The sequence below is a fragment of the Balaenoptera acutorostrata genome, chromosome 18, assembly GCF_949987535.1.
Source record: "Balaenoptera acutorostrata chromosome 18, mBalAcu1.1, whole genome shotgun sequence".
In the NCBI taxonomy this organism is placed as follows: domain Eukaryota; kingdom Metazoa; phylum Chordata; class Mammalia; order Artiodactyla; family Balaenopteridae; genus Balaenoptera; species Balaenoptera acutorostrata.
Genome location: NC_080081.1, coordinates 68954730 through 68967735, shown reverse-complemented (window position 1 = coordinate 68967735; position 13006 = coordinate 68954730). Strand labels below are relative to the sequence as shown.

Genomic DNA, 13006 nt, shown 5'->3' with positions numbered 1-13006 from the left:
CTCACAAAAGAAAAAAATAAGTAAGAGGACACTGGGAAGAGTCCTGCCAAATTTGATGAATACCATTCATACATCACGTTCCTGCCACATGAACAAGACTCAGACTAGAGGCAGTCACTGGGTTTAACAAATAAGGCAGAAAGATGCATCCACTAATCTGAAAACCCACAAAGCTCTAAGTATCATGGAGTATATTGCAGCAGAGCAAGTGGCCAGGAGGAAATACGTATAGCAAATTGTTAATCATATATGTGCTCTTCTTCAACCCTGATGCCACTCAGCTGCAGATAAGATGAAGCTCCATTGAACTTAAGTTCATAAGAATGCTGGAGACAAAGAAGGAAAGGAGTAACTTCATCTTTACTCTTTACAGGGCATATCAGGGTCTATTATATCAGAAAAAAATGATAGAAATGAAATGTGACAATTCCATATAACATCTTCATATTTATCCCATAATAATGGTATCAGTCTCCTTTCATCAGAATTGTATTCTCAAGTAGAAACAGGATTGCAATGCCATTACTCTGAGTTCATTCTCTTCTCCCACACATGATTACATAAGGAAAGGCATTAGTGCGCTAACGATACATGAGATTCCTAAATAATGCTGGAAACGTTCTTCAAACACTCCCTCTTCTCTAAAAAAGTCATTCTCTGGAATTCTTGACTTTAGACAGAGTGTAAATATGTATTGATAATAGTTGAACAAAATATACAGATCATGACAGGCTAATGAATGGTTTCTCAGCTACCTGTATCATGTATGCCTAGGACTTCCCGAGAAATTGGCCAAGTGTGAAACCCAGCTTCCTCACTCACTATGTGATCTTAACTAAGTTACTTAACCTCTGTGTGCCTGTTTACTCACCTATATAATGGGAATAATAACAGCACTTACCTTAGGTTACAATTACAATTACAATCTGACAATTACAGATATTAGATGTTGAACACGTACTGAGCACAGAATAAGCTCTCAATAAATGCTAGCTAGTATTCCTACAATCTGGAATTTGGGTTGTTCTTCCTTATATAAGGATGAAAAACAGGAAGGGAAGAATGCTTTGGAAAGACAACTTTTCAGTGACTGATGTGGAAACTCAAGGCCCCTCAGCTTCTAAGAACCTATCTATAAGACTTAAGACAATTAGGCAGAGCAAAGACTCAGCCGAATAATTTGATACATCCTTTAAAAATTCTGCAAAATCTAAACTGCCAACAATTAAATAACCACTGAAATTACGTTGTAAAATGGAAAAATACATATACCATTATATTATGGAAAAGGAACAGAGGATGCCAGATTGAATATATAGAAGAATATCCATGTGCATTCTTAATCGTTTATATATGAATGTATCAAAATGCTAACAGCAACAGTAAAGGTCTGAGATGTGCAATTATGGGTGATTTTTTAATTTTTCTCGTTGCAGCAAATGCTGCATTTGCACAGGGAAAAAAAACACAATATAAAAGGTAAGTCCCAGATATCAGAATAACAACAGATTCACCACCTCTAATTTGAACAGCATTTTACAATTTGCCAAGGGTTATACTATACATGGTGTCATCTGCACCTCAAATAACTTCATGAAACGTGTTGAACACAAGACATTCCTGTCAGACCAAGCACCTGAAGTTTGGAAAGGTCAAGTTCTTTTCCACAAAAATGTCGGGGGGTAATGGGAGGCACCTGAGGTCAACCCAGGGCTCTCCCACCCGGGGCACAGTTCTTCCCAGGAAGGCCTTCCAGACCAGACAGGATCTGGAATTGGAGGATCCACGGCAGCAGCTGCCTGGTTAATCACTGGGAACAACACTGTTTTCCTGGGCTGTAAAATGAGTCTAAATGACACTACTTTCCCAAACAGATCTTGTCAAAATAAGAAACAAGATACCATGCTAGCCTTTGAAGTAACAACTAGTACATTCCTGTGGGAAGTTTTCATTTTGCTTAGAGCTGCTGTAATGAACTGAGCACGGCCCAAATAAATCAGGCAGCTACATCCTCTTCCATCATAAACTCAGGGATCTAGAAAGAATCTGTGCCAATAATAAAGAAATGTTATTATTTTCTATCTTCCTTCCTTCGTTCCTTTGTTCCTTCCTTCCTTCCTTCCCATCCTTCTTCTTTCATTCTTTTTCAAAATTTTCCTGCCTTCCATCCTCTCTTTCTTTTGTTCCTCCCTTCCTTCTGTTTTCCTCCCTTTCTCTCTCCCTCCTCTCTTCCTTTTATCTTTCTTTTTTTTTTGGCACCATATTTCAGAAATTAATGCACTAAACAGCTTTGAGGAATGTGGGTCCTGGTACCACACCACATCCTTCAGGATAGTCACGGGGCAACTAAAATGCCAAGACCCTGTCCTTCCACGAGGCTTCCTATCTGCTTCTCTAATGCCATCCCTTTGCCCTCGGAGATGACAGGACATGGAGTGTTCCCTGCCACCGCCTCCAAAACCACTATATTAATGGAAAGCACTCCTTCCCACCACAGAAAACAAATCAGTTGTGTTCTTTAGCCAGATGTTTTGCCGGGGCGCTGGACATCTGCTTTAGGTAGAAAACAAAAAGTTTTCCAGTCTAGACATTAAGGAGCCAAAAAGAACTGCCTATATATACAAAAGTATTCATATTTTTAAAGTATAGGAAGAAAAAAATTAAGTATTCAGAGCACAATTAGGAAATACAACCAAACTGATTAACAGTTTTAAAGTTCACACTACCAACTTTGAATTCCAGCATTTTATATTGTGATTCTTGAAAATTTATGGTTACAAAAAAACAAAGCCAAATGTGCTAAGCCTATAAAAGCATGCTGTTCTTATTATTCTGGCAGTAGATGACCTGGCTAGTCTCATGCTGGGCAACAAAGATTAATTTCTCTGTGTTTAGTTAAAATGCTTTTGACACTGTACATCGTTTTGGCTGGCTACACTGTCTTGGTCTCGGGTTATAAATAAGAGGCCATGTAAATCAATCCTAAACTCTTTAAACAAAACCACAATAAAAAGAACTGCTTGATATTCAGTGAATATAAGCCTCTCTAAATAAATCTTAAAGTCAGCTTTGAATGACTTCTATGTAAAACCCATATAATACAGTTTTTACAAGCCAAAAATTAAATCCTCAGATTTTTAAAATTTTACTTTTATTATTTATTTTACTCTTATTATTTCTCTTTTTATTTGTCTGCATCTTGGTAGAGCACAGTCTCTCACACAAATTTTCATAATTCTTTTACAAAGAAATCTCCAATATTTAATAATTAGTTTACTTGATCAACAAAGAAAGCTTTAAAAGAAACTTCTTGTGACAGGTCCTAAGACACAGTAATTCAAATTAAATAACATAACAACCTTCTAAAATGCTTTTTAAAAGATGCAGGGAAAAAATCCATAATTCATTTCACTAGTTTCAAAATAGGGTATTTCAAATCTTCTTTCCAAGGGCATGAGTGATGAATGCTATAAAGTACCTGGTTTTTCGAAACACACTAAACTAATCTGGATGAACTGAAAACTCCAGGATAATGTGAAGATAAGCCAAGACAAAAGGAAAACTTAATAATAAAATGCATGATACAATTTCCAAATATAGTAATCATATAAAAGCTATGCCTTTAGTCAAATATAAGTTATAGAGTCTTATATTTAAGAATATAATATCACGTTGGGGTAGTCTAAAGCATCTTTCAGTGTACACAGTGTTCACATTACATCACAGTAATTAAATCTTCAGAGTAAAACCACATGAGATACTTAGTATTAATTTACATTTGCCAGAAGAGGAAACTGAGGATACGGTTGGAGTTGAGCTGAGGAGAAAGAAACCACGCACAAGGTTCTGTTGGAAAAGTGGAGTCCAGCAAATAATGCTTGGGAAATATTACTTTGGACTATATTTTAAATGGAGGAAAAAGCTTCAAGAGATCTTGATTCTTTTTTTTTTTTTTTGATCTTGATTCTTTTAAGAGGACCTTGATTCCTCTTCCTGAATCCAAATATTAGATTAAGTTCAAATTAAGCTAACTAGCTTTGCCAACATGCAACAGAAATAAAGATAAGAAATGAAGAAATCAAGAATACTACTGGACTTCCCTGGCGGCGCAGTTAAAAAGCCTTAGAATACTCAGGAACAAAAATATATAAAAGACATAATATCTGTACAGTGGTCACTCAAAATACTGCAGTGATAAACTAAAGAAAAACTAAATCATGCATTATATATAATTATGAATTAAAAGATTTATATTGTTAAGATGTCAGTTCTTGGGACTTCCCTGGTGGCGCAGTGGTTAAGAATCTGCCTGCCAATGCAGGGGACACAGATGGGAGCCCTGGTCCGGGAAGATCCCACATGCCGCGGAGCAACTGAGCCCTCGAGCCACAACTACTGAGCCTGCACTCTAGAGCCCGCGAGCCACAACCACTGAGCCCACGTGCCAAAACTACCAAAGCCCGCGTGCCCAGAGCCCGTGCTCCACATGAGAAGCCACTGCAATGAGAAGTTTCTGTTCTTCTATTTTGTAGCATCTCTAACACTTCAAAAATTTTTACCAAAAATAATAATGTTAACAGATCTTCTCACATTGCCATTGGATAGCTTCATTCTCCTTGGAACCCAAACTCCCCATGAAATTAAACAGTTAAAACTGCAGAGGTGTACTAAGCTTTCTTCTTTCTTAGTACATAAATCTAATGGAAGAGATCAAATATATTTAAAAGAAAAATCTCACTTTAAATAAATGAAATGAATATTTGTATGGCACTTTGTAAGATACAATGTGATTTTACAAATACATTGTTTAATCCTCTTTGTGTTAAGAATTACTACTATCTTCATTTGAGATATAAGGAAACAAATTCAGCAGTGTTAAGTAAGATGTATAGATAGTGTGTGATGAAATGGAGTAGAAACCCAAGTATGGCCAATTCCCAATCCCATATTCTTTCTACTACACTATGTTACTTTGTGTCGAAATATAAATTAATAGCTACAATAACAGCTAAACTTTACTGGGAGTTTGCACAGGTCTTAGCGCTGGCCTCAAAGTTTAAACTGTATTATTTCATTTAAGACTCACAACAACTTACGAAGTGAGAATTGCTACCACCCCTATTTTCTAGATGAGGAAACCAAGGCTCAGGAAAACTAAAACCTTTTCCCAGCTCACACGGCTAAGAAGGAGCAGAACTGAGACCTCATCTGAATGACATAAAGGGCATGGTCTTAACCACTAGACTACACTGCTTTGGGGTTGCAGGGGAAATAGTTATGTTAATTAATCCATGTACAACACAACTTAATTTTGTTACAGAAACTGACAACCTGCACATCAAAACTCAAAAAATACTAATGATTATGGGCTATCAAGACAGGCACAACAAAGAAACTAAAATCTAAATCTATCGATATGGACCAAATGCTCAATGTTTAATAGATTCAAATATCTGATGAAAGCTATCCTTATTATCCTACTTCCTTCCCCAGCTTCCTCCCCATTTCTTCCCGAAAGAGTTGTCTATGTTTGTTCCGATTTCTCCCCTCTCATATTTTCCTAAAGCCCTCACCTACATCAGGCTTTGGCACCACTTTTCCACCATGCTGCTCCTGTCAAGATTGTCTATGGCCTCTAGGTTATTCCATTCCATCAGTTCTCAGGGCGTGTCTTACCTTAGCCATTAGCACAGGCCCCCTCTGTTCTGGCTCTGCCTTCTCCTGGCTTCCAGGGTGCCCCACGCTGCTGATTTTCCCCACCTAGCCAGTCATTCTTTCTCAGTCCTCGACACACTAACTTTTCTTTTCCTTGATCTGTTCTTTTTGGAGGACCCCAAAATTGAGGTCGGTCCAGGGAACTCTTCTCTACTGACACTCATTTCCTCTGAGTTCATCCAGTTTCACGGCTTTAAATACTATCTATCTATGTAAATGTCCTCCTAATTTATATCTTCAGCCCAGATTTCTCACCTGAATTCCAGACTTGAATCAACTGCCTTGTCAGCATTTCCACCTGTATGACTAACAGAGACCTCACGCTTAGCACGCCTAAAACTGATCTCCTATATTCTTCACACATCTACTCCCAACATCCAGAAAAGTCACTAACACATATTAGGTGCTCAATAAAATGGCTGAGCTGAATAAACAGATACAGCCCAGTCAGATGAACATGAGTCTCAAAAGCAGAATCACAGTGATATCTGCTCCAAGTACCAGCTCTAACTTCTTTAAAAGGGTTTGGTCTGAGTCAGGTATAAAACCACAAATGATTTTGCTACCCTCACAGTCATGAACATTCAAGGTTGCTACAGAACTGGAAGTCATATAATATCAGATAATCACAAAGAGTAATTATATTCGGTTGTATCATAATATATAAACACACAATAGGATCTCATTATAATTCATGCTCGTCATTACATGGATTCCGGGATATCCTGGCTTGAACAACATGCTCTAAGATATTACTAGTACATCAAAGATAGCCTATGAGAAGCAAGGTTTAATTTTCAATTACGGCTCTGTGAAGAAATTCCACTGTGAGAGAATATCATTTACACAGACACACCTACTTATCCATTCACACCATGACATATTTTGCCCTATCAAGGTGACTTATTTTAAAGGTTAGTAAACATTAGCTCAACTTGAAATACTTCAATTGTTTTCGCTACAGGATTAACATATTTGGAGAAATACAAACATACTCAAATTCACTGTTATAGGTACGCATTAAAATTCATTCAGAAATTAATGTACATACCATCTCCACTTAAATTACAATAAAACAATTTCAAATTAAGCAACAAATAATTTGATGAGAAAAGGAAAGGGAAAACACAGACCTGCTGCTACTTATAGCTACTACTTTTAAAAACAGCTTTATTGAGGTATAATTTACATGACAAAGTTCACCTATTTTAAGTGTACAATGACTTTTAGTAAATATATACAGAGTGTGCAACCAGCAGTCCAAGCCAGTTTTAGAACACGTTCATCACCCAGAAAGATCCCTTGTGCCAGTTATTCTCCGGCCCCACCTCTAGCCCCAGGCAACCACTAACCTATATCTATCTTTATAGATTTGCTTTGTCTAGAAAACAGATTCTATTTGTAAGGACCTCTTAGGGCCTAGATACCTAACTGAATATTTCACATACGTTATCTCACTTACTCCTACAACAACCATATAAGGTATTATTACTTGCCCACTTTATAGATAATGAACCTGAGGCTTAGAGAGGGTAAATAACCTGCCCAAGGAGGAACACCAGCCTACTTAGTTATGTGGGCTTCCAAAAATAAACTGTCTTCATCTGATGATCTCCAAAGGATAATTAATACAAGATGATGAACTTGTAGAACGCCACCATCCAAAACCAAGCAAGGAGGAGGAATGGTCCTCCATCATTCCATCAACACCCTCCATAACCCAAAGCAGCCCTCCAGGCTCAATAGCTGCAGAGGATGACTGTCGAGCCCACACCTGAGCTATGGAAGCGGAGCTTACACATGTCCTTAGCACCTGTTTTGAAAACAAGGACCTTCTACCTCTTACCTCAAAGACTCATGTATCACTGACGTCCTCGTGCAATATGCCCCCAAAACAAGGACATGAACCACGACAAACAGATCTGCACCCGAATTACTATGCTTATCACAGCTTATAAAGTCACGTTCAAAGATATGCACAAACCAAATTAAGAATGTATTTCTATATGAACTGCAATATCTGTTACCTGTCAATACAGAAAAGGTTGGTTACAATTTGGGGGTTATTTTTTAATTGGACTGACCATTTGGTTGTGGTACAAGTTCATGAAAATCTCTACTTTCTCTAACTGGAATCCAACATCAGTGTCCTGCGCACACACTGATTTGCAAAGATGAATAGCTGGCTTCCTTTCTTGAGTGTCCCCTGCTACATTTAAGAAAAAAAGATAGGACAGCTTATGTGGTATCTTGTAACTATAGCAATAGATTCTCTTTTGTTGAATAAGTCACTGACATCAGGTGATTGATGAAACAGATGCTCTGAAATGCTACACAATTGTCAGTTCCCATCAGCGCCTATACCTCAGCGTAAGTGTCAGGATAATACAAGTCAGAAAAATCCATCAGAATCCTTCAGGCTTAAAATCAAGATGGAGGCATCACTTGAACAAGTACTAAGATCCCCACCGCCTGTCACTGCCAGGAATGAAGTCACCCGGTAGCAGACTCAGCTCCTGCTTTGTGTAGCTGAGGCTGCTCCTTAGCAACCAATGTCGACAATTGGGTTGCCAAGGAAACCAGAAAGCCCAATTTATAAAACTATGAAGCAAAGGAACTGTAAAGGCAACGTTAGACACAGAAGGTGACTCTATTCTTATCATTGCTACTGAATTCCTGACAGCGAAGTGGTGCAAATATTTTATTTTAAATGTTCAAGGAAAAAATCTAATTTTTAAAGTATACCGCCTTACCCCCTGTCCTTTGCATCGTTCTGCAAAAGGGTGACAAGTGCATTTTTTCAGGTTCAAATAAGGAATAGCATCAAAAACTTAACGTTTTTAAAAAATAGATGGTTCTTGAAGGTGAAGATTATCTTTAGAATCACCTGCAAAGGGTAAATTCCTTCCAATTCACAAGGAGAATTCTACTGACTTTATTCCTGTATTAAACAAGTAGATGTATTTGCCAAGTTCATTTCCATTAGTTCTTATATACTATTACTATGGCTTCCTGAATAGCACATTTTTCTGATGTAGGGAGTAATTGATGGGAGCCCAAATTGAATGGAAAATACGAATGAGGATAGAGCCAATAAAACATAGGGATTACTTATAAGCTACATCTGACTGACTCTACTGGGAAATCAAGCATATGCCACACGCCACCAACTGCCTTATAATTTAGAGCTCCCAAACAATTTTATAGAGGAGAGTGAATGAACCATTTCTACAAAAAATTTCTATCGCCTGCCTTTTAAGATAGATCATTTCCTCACTGCAGAGCCTTGGGTGAGTTATTTAACCTGTGAATTTCAAGTCCTTTTACATAAAATGTGGATGAAATTAATAGGAATTAAATGAGACTGCATGAAAAATGGTCAAAGCACAACTCAGGCACTAACTAAATGAGAGGGCTGTCTTACTGACCCCTCCCTTCAATATGTCTTGTATTCCTTATCCTCATCACACTTTTTTTTAAATCCGTAAGACTACTTTCTTTTTCTTTTCTTTTAATAAATTTATTTATTTATTTATTTTATTTATGGCTGTGTTGGGTCTTCATTTCTGTGCGAGGGCTTTCTCTAATTGCGGTGAGCGGGCCTCTCACTATCGCGGCCTCTCTTGTTGCGGAGCACAGGCTCCAGACGCGCAGGCTCAGTAGTTGTGGCTCACGGGCCCAGTTGCTCCGCGGCATGTGGGATCTTCCCAGACCAGGGCTCAAACCCATGTCCCCTGCATTGGCAGGCAGATTCTCAACAACTGCGCCACCAGGGAAGCCCCTACTTTCTTTTTCTTAAGAGTAAATTAAATAAATAGAAATTGTTGTATAGGAAAACAAAATCTTTAACAAAGAAAATTATGGTTCAAAATTTACACAAAGAAGTGCTGAATGAGGTAAGTATACCAATTCAGAAAGTTAATTCAGGAAGTTAAGAATGTAAAAGATGTCGTATTTCTCTTGTCTCCTTGGAATAGGCAGAACTTACACTAGCAATCATTGGCACAGGCACAACTGTCACATACCTTAACTGCAAATATCATCTTTACCTCCCTAGTCTGCACTACTGAATGAAACCAGTTCCTGAAAACTGCTGACTGCCCAATTCTCAAACACAGTCTGCAAGTTAACACAAACCATCATTTGCTGAATCCTGAAAAAGCTCTGATTGCATCCGAGTTCTCCTTCCATCTCTACACTTGGGCACCATTTTGATTATGTCATCCTGACATAACGCCTCTTCTATGTATTCCAGCGGAAGAATGACTTTTCAAGCCTGGTTCTCCCTGGCCGGATATAAAGACTCCTGTTCTTGTAATTCCGGTAGTGAAATTATATTAATTCAGTGATTTGCTGACTCCTTGTGATCTGCACAGTGCCATTCCAAATGCCAAGGAAGGAGAGAGACACGAGAATAACATAATTTTAAATTTGGAAGGGACTTAGAGACATCTCGTACAACTGTCTCTCCCAGTGGGGAAATCCCTTCGTTCCAACCGCACTGGCTGCTATTCTCCTGACCCAGCTTCTGCAGGAACACGTATGGGAAATTCCTGATTCCAGCAGCAGCTCCAGCGTTACAAGTTCAGATCGCACCTGCTGCCTCTATGTCTACCCATCGGCCCTAGTTTTGCACTGTGAGGCAACACTCTAAGTCACCTCCCCCTTCTACATGACACCCTCTCAAATGTCTGAAGATGGTTATCCTGTCCAAGAAAGAATAACGGACTGACACCCAGATTATACAGTTCCTTCTTTCACATCTTACTAAGAAATCTCAAACAAATCACTTAACCCTCTAAATTTATCTTCCTTGGCTATAAGATAGATATAATAATCCTCCTATGGAGAGCAGGAGGCAAGGGGGGTGGAGAGGGAGGAAGGAGGAAAGGTAGCCAGAGGAGTAGAGAAAGTGGTGCTGCTTACTGAACACTTAGTAGCAGCACTTCTCCAAGTGCTAACTGCTTCTCAACTAGCCAATGAGGGACGCACCCTGTTCTAATTTACGAATAGATACACCTAGACCTTCCAAAGGTTGCACTGCTTTTAACTCTTAGCCACTATGCTTTATCTTTTAAATAATCTCTTACTCTGTGTTCCTCAAACTGGATCACATAATGCAGACATAACTGTTTTCCAGCCTAAACAATCCCAGTTCCATCAATTACTCCTTATGTAAAATGGATTCAAGAATTCTCAGCAATCTACTTGTCCTCCTCTGGATGCATGCTGGTTTGCCAACATACCCCTAGAAATGGGTCACTGAGACAATTCAATAGCTGTTTACTGATAGGATGTTAAATATAAACTACTGTGCTAGTACTGGAGAGAGTGGAGATGAGCAGACAGCCCTTGTCCTCTGGCAGCTAAAAGTCTATTAGCAGAAAAGACACATAAATAGAAAAATAATAATAAAAAGATTACTATACTAAAGGCACAAGCAAGGTACAATGGAAGAAAGTGGAAAGAGGGCCAGATGGGGTCAGCATTGCAAACACAGACTGGTCCCTTGGAGGAATGCAGCAAGACCCCTCTTACACCCCCACTCTTCCCCCACCCCTCCCACCCCCCATACCCCTGCCACAAGGACCGCACATCTTGTTGCACATGTCCCTGCTCTATGTTTGCCTTAACAAGTCCTAATACATGGTTGGCTCATTCTGGTTAACAAAAATCCATGTCATTTTCTCATGAATTAATAATGTCAAGCTACTGCCCGAGCCAATAATTACATAACTGATATTGGGAACAAAAATAGAGAACTTGCAATGCCACAAACACTAATATGATTGTGTGAGCTGTGACCAATGGTTTTAGTGAGTCATAATCATCTGATTCTCTCACCAACTAGTACATTAGTAAGATAAGTTCTATGGATTGAATGTTGTATCTCCCCAAAATTCATATGTTGAATCCCTAATCCCCAATGTGATGGTATTTGGAGGAAGAGCTTTTGGGAGGTAATTAGGTTTAGATGAGGGGGGAAGTCCCCATGATGGGATTAGTGTCCTTTTTTTTTTTTTTTTTTTGATTTTTTTGATGTGGACCATTTTTAAAGTCTTATTGAATTTGTTACAATATTGCTTCTGTTTTTTGGTTTTTTTGGCCATGAGGCATGTGGGATCTTAGCTTCCCAACCAGGAATCGAAACCACACCCCCTGCATTAGAAGGCGAAGTCTTAACCACTGGACTGCCTAGGAAGTCCCAGGTGATTAGTGCCCTTATAAGAAGAGAAAGAGACCCCAGAGCTTCCTCACTCTGCCAGGTGAGGGTATAGTGAGAAGGTGTACATCTGTGAGACATGAAGCAGGCTCCCAGCAGACACCAATCTGCCAGCACCTTGATCTTGGACTTCCCAGCCTCCAGAACTGTAAGAAATAAATGTTTGTTGTTGAAGCCACCCAGTCTATGGTATTTTGTTACAGCAGCCCAAACTGACCAAGACATTAAGCCTACCACTTATGTCTTCTTCTAACACACAGACCAAGGTGTGTTAAGAGCCTCTAAACAATGTTCACAGGACTGAGACTTGGTGTATGCCAACTGAAGCCCTCCAACTTGGCAGTGATCTGTTATCCGCACTAGTTGGTTGGAGTTCTTCAACTGTGTAGAAATATCTCACTAGTCTTTCATCTCGGCCACAAGAAAACCATGATCTTTTAAATAAAATTATCAATAAAAGTGGCCTACAGTTGGATACACTGAAAAATCTGCAGGGTGTTCAGGAAGATGAGCTATCCATAAAATATCTGCGTACTGGAGCAAGTGGATGGTAAAACACTACAAATGGCCTTACTTTATGTGATATACTGTGGTATAAAACATTAATAAGGTTGTCACTTTATGCATACAACTTTATATAATATGAATCATTTCCTGTGAGAAAAATCAGGCTTGAATTTCATGAATTTTGCATTTTTACTAGGTCTTCAGGACCGTTTCCCTTCTATAAAATGTGGCTTGCACTTCGGGAAGGCTGTATGGAAAAGATGAAACTGCAGACAAAGATGGACACCGATTCTGAGAAAAGGGGCACTTAGGGAGAGAAAGTAAACAAAGGAACAGGACATGGTATCAAAACACATGACATTAAGTGGCCTATGTGCCTCACTAGAGCAGAAAAGCCCATTCTGGTTAACAAAATCCACAGGCAGAGATGAGGCCATGTGAGGGCAGTTGTGGAAATGCCCAGAATGTTACTCTGCAGAGTTGCAGTAGGTCCTTGAGAGAGGAAATGATACATGAGCTCTGCAGCATGGAGACTGATGCAGCATCAAGACTGATAGCACC

General features: G+C 39.0%; 1 protein-coding gene across 9 annotated transcripts in view; it reads right to left on the bottom strand.

The window, feature by feature from the left end:
• DCLK1 (doublecortin like kinase 1) overlaps positions 1 to 13006 on the bottom strand; it is a 331791-nt gene that overhangs the window by 264955 nt on the left and 53830 nt on the right. The window lies entirely within an intron of this gene.